This window comes from Bubalus kerabau, chromosome X (genome assembly GCF_029407905.1).
Source record: "Bubalus kerabau isolate K-KA32 ecotype Philippines breed swamp buffalo chromosome X, PCC_UOA_SB_1v2, whole genome shotgun sequence".
NCBI lineage: Eukaryota > Metazoa > Chordata > Mammalia > Artiodactyla > Bovidae > Bubalus > Bubalus kerabau.
In genome coordinates, this window is record NC_073647.1 from 87,652,132 (window position 1) to 87,671,762 (window position 19,631).

The window sequence follows — 19,631 nt, forward strand, 5'->3', positions numbered from 1 at the left end:
GAAGGCGAGGGTGGGATGATTTGAGACAATAGCATTGAAACATGTTTTTTACCATATGTGAAATAGATCACCAGACCAAGTTCAATGCATGAAACAGGGCACTCAAAGCCAATGCACTGGGACAACCCTGAGGAATGGGATGGGGAGGGAGTTGAGAAGGAGGTTCAGGATAGGGGACACATGTACACCCATGGCTATTTCATGTCAATGTATGGCAAAAACCACTACAATATTGTAAAGTAAATAGCCTCCAATTAAAATAAAGAAATTAATTAAAAAATAAAATTAAAAAAAAGAAAAGAAATTGATGTGACTCGACCCTCAGTTTGTAAAGGCTTTGAGTGATTAAATGTTTAATCTACCTTTAACTATCTGATGACTTTCCAGGGAATGAACTCAGGCTCACAAACTTGCCATTTCCAAGGCCTCATTTTTTTTTTTTTTTCTATTGGATTTGTATTTCATTTTCTTCAGAATATCTGCATTTACTGTTTACTGGTTTGGGGATTCTCCAACCATACTTCTTTGTTATTTAAAGGTAAATTATTTGTTAATTGTAATGGGGGAAAATTGAGAGCTTTAAAAATGAAAATTCTGAAATGATTTTAAGGTGTACATCAAATAATTTATTAGAACTATTCCTAAGTACCTATATGTTCCATTTGAAAGGCTGTGTGCATTTTTGCTTAGATGCCACATTGGTATTTGGAAATATTCCTATGGTTAACCTATTTTTTATTAATATCAATGAATTGAAACTTACTGCCATGTGAGCAGTTACCCTTTTCTTCTTTCCCATGCTTGTTATATTCTGGAAGTGGTAAAGATTTTGAATACTGACCAATAATTAGAGGAAAGATAATTAAACATAAACCCAAATAGCTTCATTAATTCCAAGTGTCAAAGGTTGTTTCCTTTAAACTTTATTTCTATTTGGTAATGGAAAGGGGCTTTCCAGGTGGTGCAGTGGTAAAGAATCTGCCTGACAATGCAGAAGACAGGAGATATGAGTTCAATCCCTCAGTTGGAAAGAACCCCTGGAGGAGAAAATGGCAACCCAATTCTTGCCTGGGAAATCGCAAGGACAGAGGAGCCTAGTGGGCTACAGTGCATGGAGTTGCAAAGGGTCAGACATGACTGAGCATGCATGCACACATAGGATGGAAAAGTATCCTTATTTAATCCAAAATTTCAATACCAACTGTGACTTCTTTATTTGTACCCCAGCCCTGACTTTACTCAGACACATTTACATTAATCTATCACTAGGAACAAAGCTAGTGGAGGTGATGGAATTACAGTGGAGCTATTTCAAATCCTAAAAGATGATGCTGTGAAAGTGCTGCACTCAATACGCCAGCAAATTTGGAAAACTCAGCAGTGGCCAAAGGACTGGGAAAGGTCAGTTTTCATTCCAATGCCAAAGAAAGGCAATGCCAAAGAATGCTCAAACTACTGCACAATTGCACTCATCTCACAGGCTATTAAAGTAATGCTCAAAATTCTCCAAGCCAGGCTTCAGCAATATGTGAACAGTGAACTTCCTGATGATCAAGCTGGTTTTAGAAAAGGCAGAGGAACCAGAGAGCAAATTGCCAACATCCGCTGGATCATGGAAAAAGCAAGAAAGTTCCAGAAAAACATCTATTTCTGCTTTATTGACTATGCCAAAGCCTTTGACTGTGTGGATCACAATAAACTGTGGAAAATTCTGAAAGAGATGGGAATACCGGACAACTTGATCTGCCTCTTGAGAAATTTGTATGCAGGTCAGGAAGCAACAGTTAGAACTGGACATGGAACAACAGACTGGTTCCAAATAGGAAAAGGAGTACATCAAGGTTGTATATTGTCACCCTGCTTATTTAACTTATATGCAGAGTACACCATGAGAAACACTGGACTGGAAGAAACACAAGCTGGAATCAAGATTGCCTGGAGAAATATCAATAACCTCAGATATGCAGATGATACCACCCTTATGGTAGAAAGTGAAGAGGAACTAAAAAGCCTCTTGATGAAAGTGAAAGTGGAGAGTGAAAAAGTTGGCTTAAGGCTCAACATTCAGAAAACGAAGATCATGGCATCTGGTCCCATCACTTCATGGGAAATAGATGTGGAAACAGTGGAAACAGTGTCAGACTTTATTTTTTTGGGCTCCAAAATCACTTCAGATGGTGATTGCAGGCATGAAATTAAAAGACGCTTACTCCTTGGAAGGAAAGTTATGACCAACCTAGATAGCATATTCAAAAGCAGAAACATTACTTTGCCAACAAAGGTCCATCTAGTCAAGGCTATGGTTTTTCCTGTGGTCATGTATGGATGTGCGAGTTGGACTGTGAAGAAGGCTGAGCGCCAAAGAATTGATGCTTTTGAACTGTGGTGTTGGAGAAGACTCTTGAGAGTCCCTTGGACTGCAAGGAGATCCAACCAGTCCATTCTGAAGGAGATCAGCCCTGGGATTTCTTTGGAAGGAATGATGCTAAAGCTGAAACTCCAGTACTTTGGCCACCTCATGTGAAGAGTTGACTCATTGGAAAAGACTCTGATGCTGGGAAGGATTGCAGGCAGGAGGAGAAGGGGATGACAGAGGATGAGATGGCTGGATGGCATCATTGACTCCATGGACGTAAGTCTGGGTCAACTCCAGGAGTTGGTGATGGACAGGGAGGCCTGGCGTGCTGCGATTCATGGGGTCGCAAAAAGTCGGACACGACTGAGGGACTGAACTGAACTGAACTAATAAAATATTATTTGGTCTGTCTGTCCCACATGTTAAGAATTGATATAAAGAGATATTTCCCATTAACACCTTCAGATTCCTCATTCTACTGTCAGTATAATTCAATCTGAGTACAAAGGCCTGAGAAAAGCCTAAGGTATAAATCTCAACCTAAAAGCAAGATACGATAAGATGAGATGTACCAACTCAAGCAAAGAGGCAGGAAAAATGGGGCAAATTACTCTTTCCTCAGCAAAGCTTTACCCGCTCTTATAGTGCCATTTTCTTCCCTTTTCTTTACGGCCATACTTCTCCCCACCTCAAGGGTTTGAAACACTCTGTTCCCCTCTGTGATGTCCTTAATCTCCGCTTCCACCTCCACTACTGCCTAGATCTTTATCATTCTTCAGATATTAAAGGCCGCTGGTATGAGTTGTGAACGATGCCAGGATTCTTGGCCTCAGGAGGAGAGGTATTCAATCCAGGGCCAATGACGAGGCTTGATGGCTCAGAGCTTTTTATGTAATAAAGTTTCATTAAAGTATAAAAGATATAGAGAAAGCTTCTGACATAGACACCAGAAGGGGACAGAAAGAGTCCCCCCATTGCTGGTTTTTAGCAAGATTTATACACCTATTAGCAAGCTGCTAATTAGAGAAAGGAAACACTTCAAAAGTGAGAGAGATGCACCAGGCCCCTTACCCACAACATGCATTTTGAGATAGCACTGGCACAAGGTGAGTCATCCTGGGTCATAAAACAATTGACATGAATCTTGAAGAAAGGCAGATTTCCAAGCAAATACATAGTTCCTTAACATAGCTTAAGGAAGATATTTCCATGAGAAAAACCACATTGCTTAGCTCAAGGTTTGAGATAATTCAGGTGGAACCAGGTGTCACCATGACAACACAGGATTAGAAGAGAAAAGAAAAAAAAAAAAAAAAAAGTCCGCCACTTGCAGTTTTATTTCCTCCTGCTGCTTGAGAACCTCTGGCCTCCCTACCGAGGCTATTAACACTCTCATTATGATTTTAAATGTCATTTCTTCAGAGAGGACTTTCCTGATTATCCCTTCCAAAATAGCTCCCTCTCCAACACAAAAGTCTTTCTCACGAGAGTTTATTCATTTTTAAAAATAATGCTACAATTTTAAATTTAAATATTTATTTTTAAATTTTCAAAATCTCTTTCTTCCCCAATAAACTGTAAGAGTAAGGCTCATCATTTGTTGACTGTATTATCACCCTCAGAACACCACCTGGCTTGAAGTAAATGCTCAAAAATATGTATTCAATAATAAATATAAGCTTGACTGAACAAATGAATGAAAGCAACTCTAGTCTCATGACCAGTGGTTTGTAAGTGTTAACTTAATCTACTAAACATGTCAAAATACTTTAGAATGTTTTATGTCTAAGGAAATGTCACAATCACAAGTTAGTAAGTTGGCACTTGTCTTGGATTCTTATCAATTCGTTTTCTTCAGGTACATCTGAGAAAAGCCTGCAAAAGAAACTGGGTAATGAAATGTGAATAAGGCTTGAGTACTAAACTTTAAAAAGACCATTTTTTTTTCTGAAGTAATGAAGAGAGGTGCTAAAGAGAACATAAAAGAAATGATGTGGGTCATCTGAGAAAAAGGAACAGAGCATCAATAAAGATAACTGGAAGGTAAGATTTCTCAAAAAACCGTGTCACAGAGTAGAAGGGATGTAGGTGCATAGCGCTGACTCAGTACTGTCCCAGGGATAGGCTCAACAAAATAATAATTTTAAGGAGGAGAAGGGATACCTTCAAAATAAACCACCCTGGCTTCATGTTCTAACATAAGAATATCAGTCATGCAAACACTTCTTCATAGACATCAATGATCAGCTTAAAGTTTGCTCATATTTATCCCTTCTCAAATGGCAAAATAATACACTTCATGACAGTCTTTAGTTTGCATAGAAGCTCAGTGTTCCTGAATACTTCTTGCAGAGACATAGCAAGACCCACCCAGTTTCATCCTGCATTAGATGTCATTGTACATTAATATTTCAGCATTAACTTTTAGTTTTCTGCTTTCCATTCTCTATTTGAAGCCATATTGACAATTTCAGTTAATCTTACCAAACAAATTGGTGAGAGAGTTGGCTCCAGTAAAAAATGCAACCAGGAGATGGCTCTTTCAGCAAATACAAACAGCTTTCAAGAAATGGAAAAAAATACTCTTCTACAGTGACTTTAATACTTGATTTTATTGAATGTTTTGATATAATTAATATGTAGTCAAAAGTACTAGCTGCTTTATGTGAATTTTAAAACTGACCAGCGAAGACTGACTGCTAGGGTGTGGAAATGGGACCCATCTAATTGAGGCGATCAGAAAGCTAGTTACCTAAGCTAATTGAGTCTTTTGTTTAACTGAGGAGTTTCAATTCCCTGTCTGATATAGATTTCAACACTAGATGACCCAACAGGAAGAGAACTTGGAGCTTTAAGAATGATACTGTGTGAGTCCAGTCCTTTGAGAAACTTTCAAACATGTGAGTATATTTTTGTATTTCTAAAGTTTAAGCGCCAATGGAAGGACAAATCAGAATTCAAACATACTAGAAATCAGAAAATGGAGAACATCATGTGACCATTAAAGTGAATTTAAACTTTTTGTCAGAACCATAGTTTATGGAGTCAGTCTCACTATATTATAGTATAATGGAATTACTATAGTGTGATTCCAGATATAGGGATTGGGAAGAGAGAAAGGGACATGTAAAGTGGAACATTCAAAAAAGATTTCTTTTAGCAAATAAAATTTGTGACGGGCCTCAAAATTTGGGGGATATCAGTTGCTTGGATGACTATCAGGAAAAGAAGGGGTCATTTTCTTAGAAAGATCACTTTAACAACATTTGTAAGGGATAAGAGACCAGGTTTGATCCCTGGGTCGGGAAGATCCCCTGGAGAAGGAAATTGCAACCCACTCCAGTACTCTTGCCTGGAGAATCCCATGGATGGAGGAGCCTGGTAGGCTACAGTCCATGGGGTCACAAAGAGTCAGATACGACTGAGCGACTTCACTTTCACTTTTCAAGGGATAAGAAAGGAAATGAGCTTGAGTGCATAATGTGTAGTGAGATAAAACATTGGAAGTTTTCAAAAAGAGTATCTATCTCTGAGTAGAGACTCATAAATTAATTTTAAAGTGCAGAGTAGAAGTTGTACAGAACAGTCCATCTTGCTTCTCTGCACTAAGGCGCACAGTTAATGGCATGAAGTTTGAATTTTAATTCAGTAGTTATCTTTTGTAATTCATTTAGATGTTTTAGCATAAAATTTTCACTTCTTTTCCTAAGATTTTCTTACACAGGCACGTTGCTTGAGTGAAATTGCTATCACATTTCAAATTTCAGTATTATTTTTTCTCTGGAACAATTCTCAAATTTCAAAACTGAAACCTGGAAAAATTTGTTAAGTATACACCATGGAGCTGTAGTCAGATTTCTTTCATAGAATCTGTGTCAGATATGAATTTTTACTTATTTTTTATAGAAACAAAAGCTTTGACTCACCCTATTGAGTGAAGGGTCAGAAGAGGGCGCCACAGGCTTTAGGAGCACTTCTGTCAAGCCAGTGCTGGCCCTTTAAGGAGGAAGATGGTTAGAATAATGAAACCGCATTATTATGGTTTTCAAATAATTATCAAGTGTCACTGCATAGGCAGTTACAGGAAACATTTCCTCAGAAGATAGAAATAATCATGCTTGAAACTTATTTCATTAACTTTTGAAATTAGTGAAAAAAAAATCTCTTTTGTTCTCAGTTTCTTAATGTAGTTTAGAAATGAGTTTCTAATCCTCTTTTATCTTATACCTCTCTAATGGGGGAATAACAAAATATAGGTTCTCAGGCTTAATCATTTTTGCTATTTAAATCCAGAATCTAGGAGATTAATGGGATCTTAGATATTATAAGTAACTCCTTTATATGACAAAAGGAGAAACTGAGGTCCAAAGGGATCACAGAATTGGATATTGACTGAGTTGGAATAAGATTCCAGCATTCTCAGTCTTCTGTGGGGACTTTTGTAATACAGGAAACTAACAATCCCAGTAAAAAAAAGAGTTGTGTGTATGGTAACAATGTAAAAAAAAAAAAAAAATGTTCTTACAAGTTTGAGATGTTTACTTAACCATCCATGGATAAAATGACATTGCATTTGGCATTTGTTTTAGAATTCTTCAGTAAAATTTGTAAAGGAAGGCAAATAAATACAAGATTTGCAACATGTTCTTAACTATTAAAACTGTTATTTGTATATTAAGATTCACCACATAATTCTCTTTATTTTGTTTATATTTGAACATTTCTATAGTAAAGAGTATTTCACAAAGTACTATGTTGGTGGGCAGCTACGTAACTGGAAATTACACCATTATGTATAATCTATAGATTTTAATGATCTATGATCATGACCTGGATTAAAAATTTCTTATAAAGGCTGTCTTAATGCCAGTCAACATTTTATAAATAAGTCCCTGCTAATGAAATTGTGCCTATTTGACAGAGTACACTACAATGTGCTAAAATGGAGGCTTTTGCTTTAAAGAGAATATAATTAGGTTCACAGTTGTGGAGACTGTAAGTTTATTATTTGCACTATATTTCATCTGTTTATTTCTTTAAATTTATCCAGAAAAATGAACTAATCTACAGGGTGTGTATGTTTGTGAATGTGAGTGAGGAGGAGAGCAGGATATTTCTTAATATAATTTGAGTCTGCAACAATTATTTTAAAAGAATATTTCCAAAGCCATTTGATAATCTATGTATTAAAACCTTAATTCTCAAGGACAGCAAATCAATTAAAAAAAAGCAATTCCTCTGCCATCAACCACTCAATATATAGGTACAGAGAATGCTGACAGATGATCAGTAGGGTAATAGAACCAGGGAAGTGTCAGTAAAATAGATCAAGGGTAGGGAAATTGAGACTCTGGCTATATATATATGTATTGGATTTTCCTGAAAGAGAATATACCTTTTAAACACCTCAAACAGGAACAATGTGTGCCTTCTTATTGCACAGCACAGATGACAACTACAAGTTTCTGTAACAAAAAGCTAACTTAATAAACAGAAACCCCTCCCCACAAAACTTAAATAAAGGAATAAATAAGCAAAAACCCTTGTTATTTAGTAAGTTAAATAAGCTAGTAAGCACAAAAACATCAAAGATGAAATTTAGAGGTAGGAGAAGATCATACTTTCCAAATAATTTTTGCGACTATATTTCTGCTCCAGAAGACAACCAGATAGAAAAGTGACCAATAATGGCTTTCACTTCATGAAACCCAATGTATTTCTCACCTTTGATCTACTAAGGTAAATGGGTCATTTGACTTTTCTCCAAAAGCTTCTGTTATTTACCTTGAAGTTTTATTTCAACTTTCATACTTTGTCATTTTTTATTTATATTTCTAACTATAAGGGGCAATTTGCCAAGAAAGGCACTAGCTCAGTAATATAATGAGCATTTGCAAACAACAGTTCTTTCTATAAAGGCTTGTTTTATCTCCTTAAAGAAAATTTCCAGGCAAACGATTGACACTTTGAAAACCTTTTAGGAAAAAACATACAAATATGGGGAAATAAAGGTTGTGGGGAACAGGGGGGCTTTAGAAAATCTAATTTGTGCAGACAGTGCAAATATGTTGAAAATTACAAAGTATAAATGAAGCCAGGTGCATGAAAAAAGAGATCTAGGTTAGAGTTAAATTATCCATTTGGGAGTTGGTTTAGAGTCAAGTTGGTATGAGGCAATAGGGCAAAAATATTAAGTCCTGGCTGGGAAAAAGCTAGAGTTTGATGAACTTGGAATTGAGTTTGATTTTGAATAAAAATTCACCTTCTTAAATGGGACACTGTCATTTTAGTTTTCAAAGAGAATATTCTCTCAAAAAATACCCTGTACTTGCAAAAGCAGAAACCTCCTAAACCAAGAGAGGGACTGGAAAGTGAAAGAAAGAGAGAGGAAAGCTGATGACCAAATACAATATGATATTAAGAAATAGGATTATATTGGCAATTGGGACATCTGGATTCTAGCAGCAGTTCTGATGCTAATTTGCTATGTTACTGTATGCTAGTCCCATATCTCTTTGGGTTTTAATTTCTCCACCTGATTATTTAAGATGGTTATATTAAATTGTCTTCTGAGGTCTTTATCGGAGAAGGCAATGGCACCCCACTCCAGTACTCTTGCCTGGAAAATCCCATGGATGGAGGAGCCTGGTAGGCTGTAGTCCATGGCGTCGCTAAAAGTCGGACATGACTGAACAACTTCCCTTTCGCTTTTCACTTTCATGCATTGGAGAAGGAAATGGCAACCCACTCCAGTGTTCTTGCCTGGAGAATCCCAAGGACGGGGGAGCCTGGTGGGCTGCCGTCTATGGGGTCGCACAGAGTCGGACACGACTGAAGCGACTTAGCAGCAGCAGCAACAGAGGTCTTTATAATTTTTCATTTCTAGTTAAAGTCATTTGAAAACATTTAGTGTAATTTAGCTAGGTTTTGGCTAATGTTCATTTACAGCTAAGAGCAAGTAGTAAAGCTACTTAAGCTAATAAACTAATGTTAAGTTTTATTTGGAGACTTCTGCTATTACTGTAATCCTGTTTATGTTAAATTGGGGTTGGACTTGTTTTTGAAGCATTATACTCGACACCAATTCTCACTGCCTATGTCTGGAGATAAAAATGGAGAAACTATAGGGAATTGGGCTGTTTATTAAAACCAGGAAAACATACCCTGAAAATTGCTGATTTTGAGATATCTCTGATGCTAGCTTCTGCTTCTTTCTTTCCTATACTCTGAACTCTTTCTTAATCACTAACTTTTTCAGTTAAACTGGGTGTTCTGTTCATAGTTGGCTGCTTGGCTGTCTTTTTCATGGGTCCACAAGATTTATGCAGCTGTTAGGAGATGTGATCAGTGTCTAATTTCCTGTTCCGTCTGTGGAGATTGAGGCTTTGCACATCTGAATACATCTATATCAAGATTTTTCCCTCACCAACTCTGGTGATGTCCTGTCCCATATTTTACTTCCCTTTTTTAATTTTTTGACAGTTACATCAGCACCCTTCATAACTGGGGGTGAAGTTCTAAGTTTGCCAGTGAATTTAGGAAGGGAAAAGTTATGTGACGACTTATTAGGCCTCAAAAGTAGTTCTCTTTTCAAAGGACCTTTAGTGTACAATGTGTCTCCATGGAGAATACAGAAAATAAGTTATTGTTCTCAGTAAGTGAAACATTTTGGTAACCAGATCAGTCATTCTTATCTTTGCCATGGCCTTGCTGTGTGACCTAAGACAGGAACTAGGCTTTTGGGGAAACAAGCTATTTTCTACATACCCTATTGATACAAAGCAGATGTAGACCTGAACTTGTTTGTCACAAGTGGCATTCAATATAATTCTGGGAGATGTATGAGCAAACATTTTATTTTTAATAGCTACTTATATAATTAGTACTTATTTTTTGTAATTATCATCTCTTTATGTCAGATGTCACTTGATTTCTGAACATATGGTAGTTAATATTTCATTTTAAAAGAAGTTGAATAACTTTAAATAAAATTACGTTTGAATAGAATATATTTGAATATGCATACTCTCTGGCTGGTGGCTCAGATGGTAAAGAATTTGCTTGCAATGTAGGGGACCCAGCTTCAGTCACTGGTTCAAGAAGATGCCCTGGAGAAAAGAATGGTTACCCACTCCAGTATTCTTGCCTAGAGAATTTCATGCACAGAGGAGCCTGGTGGGCTATAGTTCATGGGATCACAAAAAAGTCAGACAGGACTGAGTGACTAACACTTTCACTTTTCACTCAATATATATTTCAATAATGCTTTTCACTCAATACTTATTGAGTAGTGATAAATAGATATGGAAAAATCATACAGGAGGTAAAAGAATGATTAAAACTTGGGAAACATTGGTTCATATAACCTCCAAGTTGTTGTTAGTCCTAGATTCTGTTGTTTCATGAACGGTCACTACAAAAAAGGAATTAAATCATGAAATTACTTTCTATCTACCTCCCTATTCTCCCTGCATTCAATACTATTTTTTTTTTAACAGTAGCTGTTGGCTCAGTGCTCATTCATTCCCAAAGCGTTAGAACTACTTAGGTCATCTGCAGAAAGAGCAACTTGCCTACTGAAATGGGAATCTGAGTTCTTGTCTGTGGAGCCAAAGAATGGAATCCAGGAAGAATGGAAAACACTTATGGTAGCAAGCAAACAGGATTTATTAAAGAGGAGCAAAGTACAAAGCTCTCAGCAGAGACACTGAGAGGGGGTAAAGAGTCCCTGCAAGTACCCTCAAGGTGGGACCTACAGCAGTTTTTATAACCTTAATCTGTACATTTTTGGTTGGCTCCTGTTCTTAAATCACCCTATTTCTAACCAATGAGTTTAAAGGTCAAGATACTTCACATCTTTATGGCTTCTCTTGATCCTACGATTAAGTCACAATCCTTTTCATGGCCCCTGGCCAATTTACAATGGACCAGATATATGAGTTTAAGATTAATGACCACTAGTTTTATTTCCTTCAGGCATATGGTTGTTGTTCAGACCAACTCTTTGCCACCCTATGGACTGCAGCATGCCAGGTTTCCCTGTCCTTCATCATCTTCTGGAGCTTGCTCAAACTCATGTCCATCGAGTTGGTGATGCCATCCAACCATCTCATCCTCTGTCATCCCCTTCTCCTCCTGCCCTCAATCTTTCCCAGCATCAGGGTCTTTTCCAATGAGTCAGTTCTTCACATCAGGTGGCCAAAATATTGGGGCTTCAGCTTCAGAATCAGTCCTTCCAATGAACATTCAGAACTGATCTCTCTTAGGATTGACTGATTGGATCTCTCTGCAGTCCAAGGGACTCTCAAGAGTCTTCACCAACACCACAGTTCAAAAATATCAATTCTTCAATGCTCAGCCTTCTTTATGGTTCAACTCTCACATACATACATGACTACTGGAAAAACCATAGCTTTGACTATACAGACCTTTGTTGGAAAAGTGATGTCTCTGCTTTTTAATAAGCTCTCTAGGTATTTCATATCTTTTCATCCAAGGAATAAGCATCTTTTAATTTCACGGATGCAGTCACTATTTACAGTGATTTTGGAGCCCAAGAAAAGAAAGTCTGTTACTGTTTCCATTTTTTCCCCATCTATTTGCCATGAAGTCATGGAACAGGATGCCATGATCTTAGTTTTTTGAATGTTGAGTTTTCATCCAGCTTTTTCACTGTCTTCTTTCACCTTCATCAAGAGGCTCTTTAGTTCCTCTTTGCTTTCTGCCGTTAGAGTGGTGTCATCTGCATATCTGAGGTTATTGATATTTCTCCCGACAAACTCAATTCCATCTTGTGCTTCATCTAGCCTGACATTTCACATAATGTGCTCTGCGTAACAATTGAATAAGTAGGGTGACCATGTAAAACCTTGAAGTACTCCATTCCCAATTTTGAACCACTTTTGTTGTTCCATGTCTGCTTACACCTGTTGCTTCTAGGCCTGCATACAGGTTTCTTAGGAGACAGGCAAGGCAGTTTGTTATTACCTTCTTTTTAAAAATTTTCCACAGTTTGTTGTGACCCACACAGGCAAAGACTTTAGTGTAGTCAATGAAGCAGAAGTAGATGTTTTTTTGTAATTCCCTTTCTTTTACTATGTTCCAAAGAATGATGGTAAAGAATCTGCCTGCAGTGCAGGAGACCTGGGTTCTATCCCTTGGTAGAGAAGATCCCCTGGAAAAGGAAATGGTAACCCACCCCAGTATTCTTGCCTGGAAAATTTCACAGACAGAGGAATATGGTGGGTGTAGTCCACTGATCACAAAGAGTCATACACAACTGAATGAATAGCACTTTGGCTTTTCACTTTTCTACCATGTGAAATGAATGCAATTGTGAGGCAGTTTGAACATTCTTTGGCATTTCCCATCTTTGATATTTGAATGAAAACTGACTTTTTCCAGTCCTGTGGCCACTGTTGAGTATTCCAAATTTGCTACCATGTTGAGTGCAGCACTTTGACAGCATCATCTTTTAGGATTTGAAATAGCTCAGCTGGAATTCTATCACCTCCACTATCTTTGCTTATAGTAATGCTTCTTAAGATGCACTTGGCTTCACACTCCAGGATGTCTGGCATGTCTGAGTGATCACATCATCATGATTATCTGAGTCATTAAGACCTTTTTTGTACAGTTCTGTGTATGGTCAACTCTTCTTAATCTCTTTTGCTTCTGTTAGGTCCATACCATTTCTGCCCTTTATTGTGCCCATCTTTGAATGAAATATTCCCTTGGTATCTCTCATTTTCTTGAATATAACTACCCAGTCTTGTAATACAACTGGACAGATCATTACACACAGTTTTCCTTTTGTCTTCAGATGAATAAACTTATGATTTTTATTTTCAAATAACATCTAACATAGTAATAAATTATCTCTAAGGACTGATAAAGACAGAAAAGCTAAGAATAATGTTTTCAGATATCTTTTTATCTCTGAAAAAAGACAGATTTCAGAATACCATTGAAACCAAAAGGGAGAGAGCACAAGGCTAGAGATTTAGGAGTCATCAATGTAGAAGTTGTTTATACCATAAAACTAAATAATAACAAACAAAATGGGATTACATCAAACTAAAAGCTTTTGCACAAAAATAACCATTTTGTGAGGATCCTTATATGTGGAATCTAAATAGAAATGATTCAAATTAAATTACAAAACAGAAACAGACTCAGTACAAACTTTGAGAACAAGCTTATGGTTGCATGGTGGCAGGGAGGGAAGGATGGGGAGAAGGGATAGTTAGTGAGTTTGGGATGGGCATGTGGACACAGTTATATTTAAAGTGAATAACCAGCAAGGATCTATTGTATAGCACATGGAACTCTGCTCACTGTTATATGGCAGCCTCGATGGTAGGGGGATTTGGGGGAGAATTGATACATGTATCTATATGACTGAGTCTCTTTGCTTTTTACCTGAAACTATCACAATGTTGTTTGTTAATTGGCTATACACCAATATAAAATAAAAAGGTTTTTTTAAAAGGTAGAAAAACAGAATAGACATTTTTTGCAAAGAAAATATATGGATGGCCAACAGACATATGAAAATATGCTCAACATCACTAATCATCAGGGTATTGCTAATTAAAACCATAAAGAGACAACATTCCATACCTGTCATAATAGCTATTATCAAAATAAAACAAATGACAAGTATTGGCAAAGATGTGGAGAAAAATATCTCATGCACCATTGATGGGACTGTAAATTGGTACAGCCATTGTGGAAAACAATATAGACATTCCTCAAAATAGTAAAAATAGAATAACTATACAATCCAGCAATTACAATTCTGGGTATTTATCCAAAGAAAATAAGAAATAATAAAAGCTAATTAATAAAGACATGTGCTCTCAGATGTTCATTGCAGCATTATTTACAATAGCCAAGATATACAAGCAACCTAAATGCCCATTGATAGATGGATAAAGAAAATGTGGTACTAAAATGGAAGAAAAAAAGATGAAAGAAAATAGATGTGCTTGCACAGTGTGAACAGGCAATGCTAGGAAAAGAGCAATAGACCTTTAATATAACTTGGAGAAGAAAAACATTTAAGGGTTAGGCAGGGGGAGGCTTGTACCAAAAGGGAAAAAAAAAGAAATACGGGTAGAAAGAAAATCAGGATAGCTATTGGCTTAAGAAAACTAAGAGAACAAAGTTTCAAAAAGTGGTGAACAGTGTCAAACACTTTATAAAGGTCAAAGGCAGTGAGGACTTGAGAAGAGATTACGTACTGATCAGGGAAGTGACTAGTGACCTTCAGGAGAGTATTTTTTTTTTTTTATTAGAAAATGAGAATCTAAGTTTTAACAGAGATTGGGAGATACCGATATGGATGCAGTGGGTAAAAGACATTTTTAGCAAAAGTTTAAATGTGTGTATAAAAACAGAATTGCAACTTTGGTGAAAAATAATTCTATGTTTAATGATATTTAAAGAGTTCTCTATTTTTAGTTGTTTTTTTTTAAAGGAAATTCCATGCTATTCTCCATAGTGGCTGTACCAGTTTGCATTTCCACCAACAATGTAAGGAGGGTTCCCTTTTCTTCACACTCTCTTCAGCATTTATTGTTTGTAGATTTTTTGATGATGGCCATTCTGACTGGTGTGAGATGATAACCTCATTGCAGTTTGGATTTGCATTTCTCTGGTAATTAGTGATGTTGAGTTATCATATGATCTAGCAATCCCACTGCTGGACATATATCTGGAGAAAACCATAATTTGAAAAGATACATGCACTATAATGTTCATTGCAGCACTATTTACAATATCCAAGACATGGAAGCAACCTAAATGTCTCCCAAGAGTGGAACAGATAAGAAAGATGTGCTACATATATGCAATGGAATATTACTCCTCATTAAAAAAATAGTGAAATAGTGCCATTTGCAGCAACATGAATGGACCTAGTGATTGTCATACTGAGTGAAGTAAGTCAGAGAAGGACAAATATCATATGATATTGTTTATATGTGGAATCTAAAAAGAATAATACAAATGAATTTATTTACAAAACATAAATAGAGTTACAGGTGTAGAAAACATACTCTGGTTATTGGGGGTGACAGGGAAAGGGATAAAGTGGAAGATTAGGATTGACATATACACACTACTATTCATGATAGATAACTAATAAGGACCTATTGTATAGCACAGTGAACTTTACTTCATATTCTGTAATGTCCTATAATGGGAAAATAATTTAATTTGTAATGGGAAAAGAATCTAAAAAAATGAGTGGATATGTGTATATGCACCAACATTGTAAATCAACTATATTCCAATAATTAAAAAAATGATGTATGAATAATTCTTATCTTAAAAATAAAAACAGAATTTTTATTAGATGAGGCAGTGAGGTTAATGTAGCTTATATCTATCTTTAAGTTGATAAAAATAAACTACATGGGTCCCTTTTTTGCATTTAATCATAACACAGGAGAAGGATTCCCTGGTGTCTAAGATGGTAAAGAACCTGCTTGCAATCTGGGAGACCGGGCTTTAATCCCTGGGTCAGAAAGGTCCCCTGGAAAAGGAAATGGCAACCCACTCCAGTATTCTTGCCTGGGGAATTTCATGGACAGAGAAGCCTGTCAGGCTACAGTCCATGAGGTTGCAAAGAGTCAGATACGACTGAGTGACTACTATAACACAGAGGAAAAGAGAATTGAGCTCATTGGCACCTTAGTATATAGGTGTGTACCCCAATGTTTATCCCCTTATTTTCCACTAAGATGAAATAACTCCACCCACACTGTTTCGTGACTCTGGGGAAAAAATAAAATCTTTTCAAATTCCAATGGTATCATTAAAAAAAGGAAAACAACTTTAGGATTGGTCTATCTATTTCTGTCCCTCTTAAAGATCCTCTTTTTGCCTATATTTTCAAGTTTTAGTGAAAATACGTGGCCCAGGGAAAGAAACAGGTAAATGATGATGTGACTAATGAATAGTACAGAGACAAAAGTAGTCATTTCCAACTGGGCTTCAATATTTTAAATTGCTTTAAAACTCCATGAATTTTCATGTCTGTACATATACAGTATATTTCCTTTATTTTTTTTACAATATTTCAATAGCAACTTCTCTATGCAGTTCTCAATGGTAAGGATCTCAACATAATAACTTGTTCATATAAACCTAGGGAAAATCTAACACTGTTAGCAAGGTCTCAAATTCCCTTATCTTACACCTTCTCCTCTCCTTTTTGTAGTTCCCTGACTGTTTTTCAGGAGTAATCCCCAAGTTGAATCATAGTCTTTCAATGTCTTCCAGTTCCTATTCCTTTCCTAATTGTAACTGAAATGTGAATACATGGACTCCCCCAGCCTGGTGTGAAACATTTCCATAGCCTGAGCACTTGATCAGGTCATATTTCAACACTTTAAGAATGTGCAAAATTCATAAAGAGGGGTAACTTCAGTTTAGCTTAAGTTTTATAAGTAGAGCCTCCAGGGACTTCACGGCTTTTCTTCATCAGAAAAGTTTATGTGTTTCACATAACTACTAATCTTCAAATGCAACTTATTGGTACCCGTTTGTTGAAATTCATTTATTACCCAACCACCTCAATAATTTCACGTAATTGTCAAACTTCTAAAGAACCAGTCCTAAGTTTTAATGTTTGCAATAATTCTGCCTCACATCTAGATAGTTGTTGATATATTTTATACGATGATATTATATTTAAAAGAATTTTACCATTGTTGCTTAAATAACATTAACCTTATTTTATTAATTACCACTAAAGGAGCTCATGTGGGGATTACCTTTTGTAAGAAATAGTCTAAGCACTTTATTTGGGAAATATTAAATTGTTTAATAAATACCTTGTATCCACTTTCATGTATTTTTTATCCTGAAGTCAAATATTTTTGATAATTGCCAGGCTCTTAAATGTGCTCAACCAGGATCATGAATCACTTATTCCCTTCTCTCCTATAGGCAGGCCTGGGACTGTACCCAGGAAAAATGATGGAAAGACTTTGCCCTAATACCAGAGATGTTCCTTTGCCCCTTATATTGAAGCCATGATTCAACTCTATTGACTTGGATGTGCCTATTACTGAGCTTTTTTGTTTAACCAACAGTTCGATCATACTACCTCTAAAATTTTTGCTCTGTCTTTCTCTTTTAGGCTCCAAATCAAATTTCATGATTATTCAAAAACTAGCCATGCTGAAACAGTTTCTCGGTTGTCTCTACTCCTTGCAATAAAATAAAATAATATCAACAAAGAATAATAATAGTATACTTGCCCTTAGACAAAGCCAGCAGTCTATCTGTGCAAAGCATCTGTAATTAACATGAGTGAGAGGATTATTAGAACTGCCTATATTTGGAGCCTTGTATAACACTTTCACTTTCATATGGTTTATTTGTCTAATCCATGATTTTACTGTATTTGTTGAGGTGGGTATTGAAACGAAAACATTGGCATCCTAGTTTACACATTTCAAATGGCCCAGTTTCTACTCAGTGAGATTAAATTTCTCTGGAAGATGAATCTGAAGAAAGATGACAAACCTTTGCTTGTTAAAAGTTTTATTTACAAGTGAAAAGATATGTTAGTCTGTAAAGCTGGGAAGATATGTCAGTCTGTAAAGCTGAGAAATGCTTCCTTGAGCACAGAAGAATAAACCACACACTAGCTAAAGAGTGCTTTAAAGCTTAAAGCAATCTTTATATGTACTATTTACTATAATGTTTATATAGTTCACTCATAAATATGAATATTAAAGCAACTCAGTTCCATTCAAGTTGCAACAGAAGATGCTGGATGACCAAGTTATTTATTTTCTTGAACCACAAAATAATAGACAAGGGTAAGAGACCCTTGAAGACCCAGTTGAATTATTGTCACCACCTAATCATTCTGAACATGACTTTTTTTTTTTAAAGAAATGTAATATAGGGCAAGATCCAGATGATGCAATATTTTAACAGTACTCTTACTGTCGCTAAGGGAGAACAAGAATCTCTGCTGTGTCCATTTTCCATCAAATAAAAACTACTTTTCAAGCAGCACATCTCTCCCTGTCTAAAATATCTTTACCACTTAAAATCCCACCCACTCACCCACTGATATAGACAGTAACTCACAAAATGTTCTAGATGCTTAGAGACAGAGTGGAGGTTGGTCAGCACTCACTTTTTCCTACTGGATTCTGAACACTTCTTTCCACTTGCTGACTACAAAGGTTAAGAGTAGATTTTGGTACCAGACTGTTTGAGGTTAAATCCTTGCTGAACCTCACAATAGTAAAATAATTTTTGGCATGTCACTTAATACTTTTGTGCTTCAGTTTCTTCATTCATATAATGTATCAATAGAGTCTATATCATAGGGTTTTTTTTTTGTGATAATTATGTGAGTTGAAATTGCTTTCTATGACTATTTTATTTTTTTAATTTAAATTTATTTATCTTAATTGGAGGCTAATTACTTTACAATATTGTATTGGTATCACTATTTTAAGACTTAGAATTCCTCATCATGCCCTCTTTGTGACTAGGTTTCATCTAAGTACAGAATATTTGTCTGATTGGTTACATTGAACTTCAAAGCACTCCTCAATGTGAGGCATGTTTGATATATGTTATATTAAAATAAGATATGCACAAGCAAACAAGCTTTGTGTACTATGTGTACACAAAGGCTTCATATAAGAATGTATGTGTGTTTGTGTGTATATGCATGCACACTCTTTCAGCATGTCTGTTCCAAAAGTTTCTAGGCCAATTGATAAGTTTGCTATTTATCTTTTTCACAAGTGTACATTTTAAAGATAATTCTTACATATTTTCTCTCTATGGAAACTTCTATTAATAATACAATGTTACTTTCCCCAGTTTCTCAGAAAGTAAATTATTTTAAACAATTTAATTTGATTATTTTCTTTAATTATCATTAGCACAAGTTCAAAATAAACACAGCCAAGTGGCCTGTGAATAGTATTAGCTTATTATTCAAGTACTTTTCAGTGCCCACAGTGATTTCCACACCCCACCACCTTCCTCTATGGGTCCCCAGGGACCCACCACTTTGTTTCAGACATAGGAGAAAGGCGTGTGTTTTCAATTTTGCATTTGTTAAATAGTTTAGTACCAGTCACTATTGCCCCACCCCTGTCCCCAAAAGCCAAGGACAGATAAGTTTCTCCTCCTTTCTTTCTGATTTTTTTCTTCTTTCATATAGATCAAAATATGTTTCTTCAGTTTTGGAATTTCTAAGAGTCGTTCAGAAAAATTTTTGTTACTG

At 36.1% G+C, this 19,631-nt stretch overlaps 1 long non-coding RNA gene across 1 annotated transcript in view; it reads right to left on the minus strand.

Moving 5' to 3' along the window:
* Nucleotides 1–19,631, minus strand: part of LOC129639133 (uncharacterized) — a 73,474-nt gene that overhangs the window by 40,680 nt on the left and 13,163 nt on the right. The window contains exon 2 of the long non-coding RNA XR_008708210.1: nt 6,283–6,352. This is a non-coding gene — a long non-coding RNA (uncharacterized LOC129639133). The remainder of the gene's footprint in view (nt 1–6,282; nt 6,353–19,631) is intronic.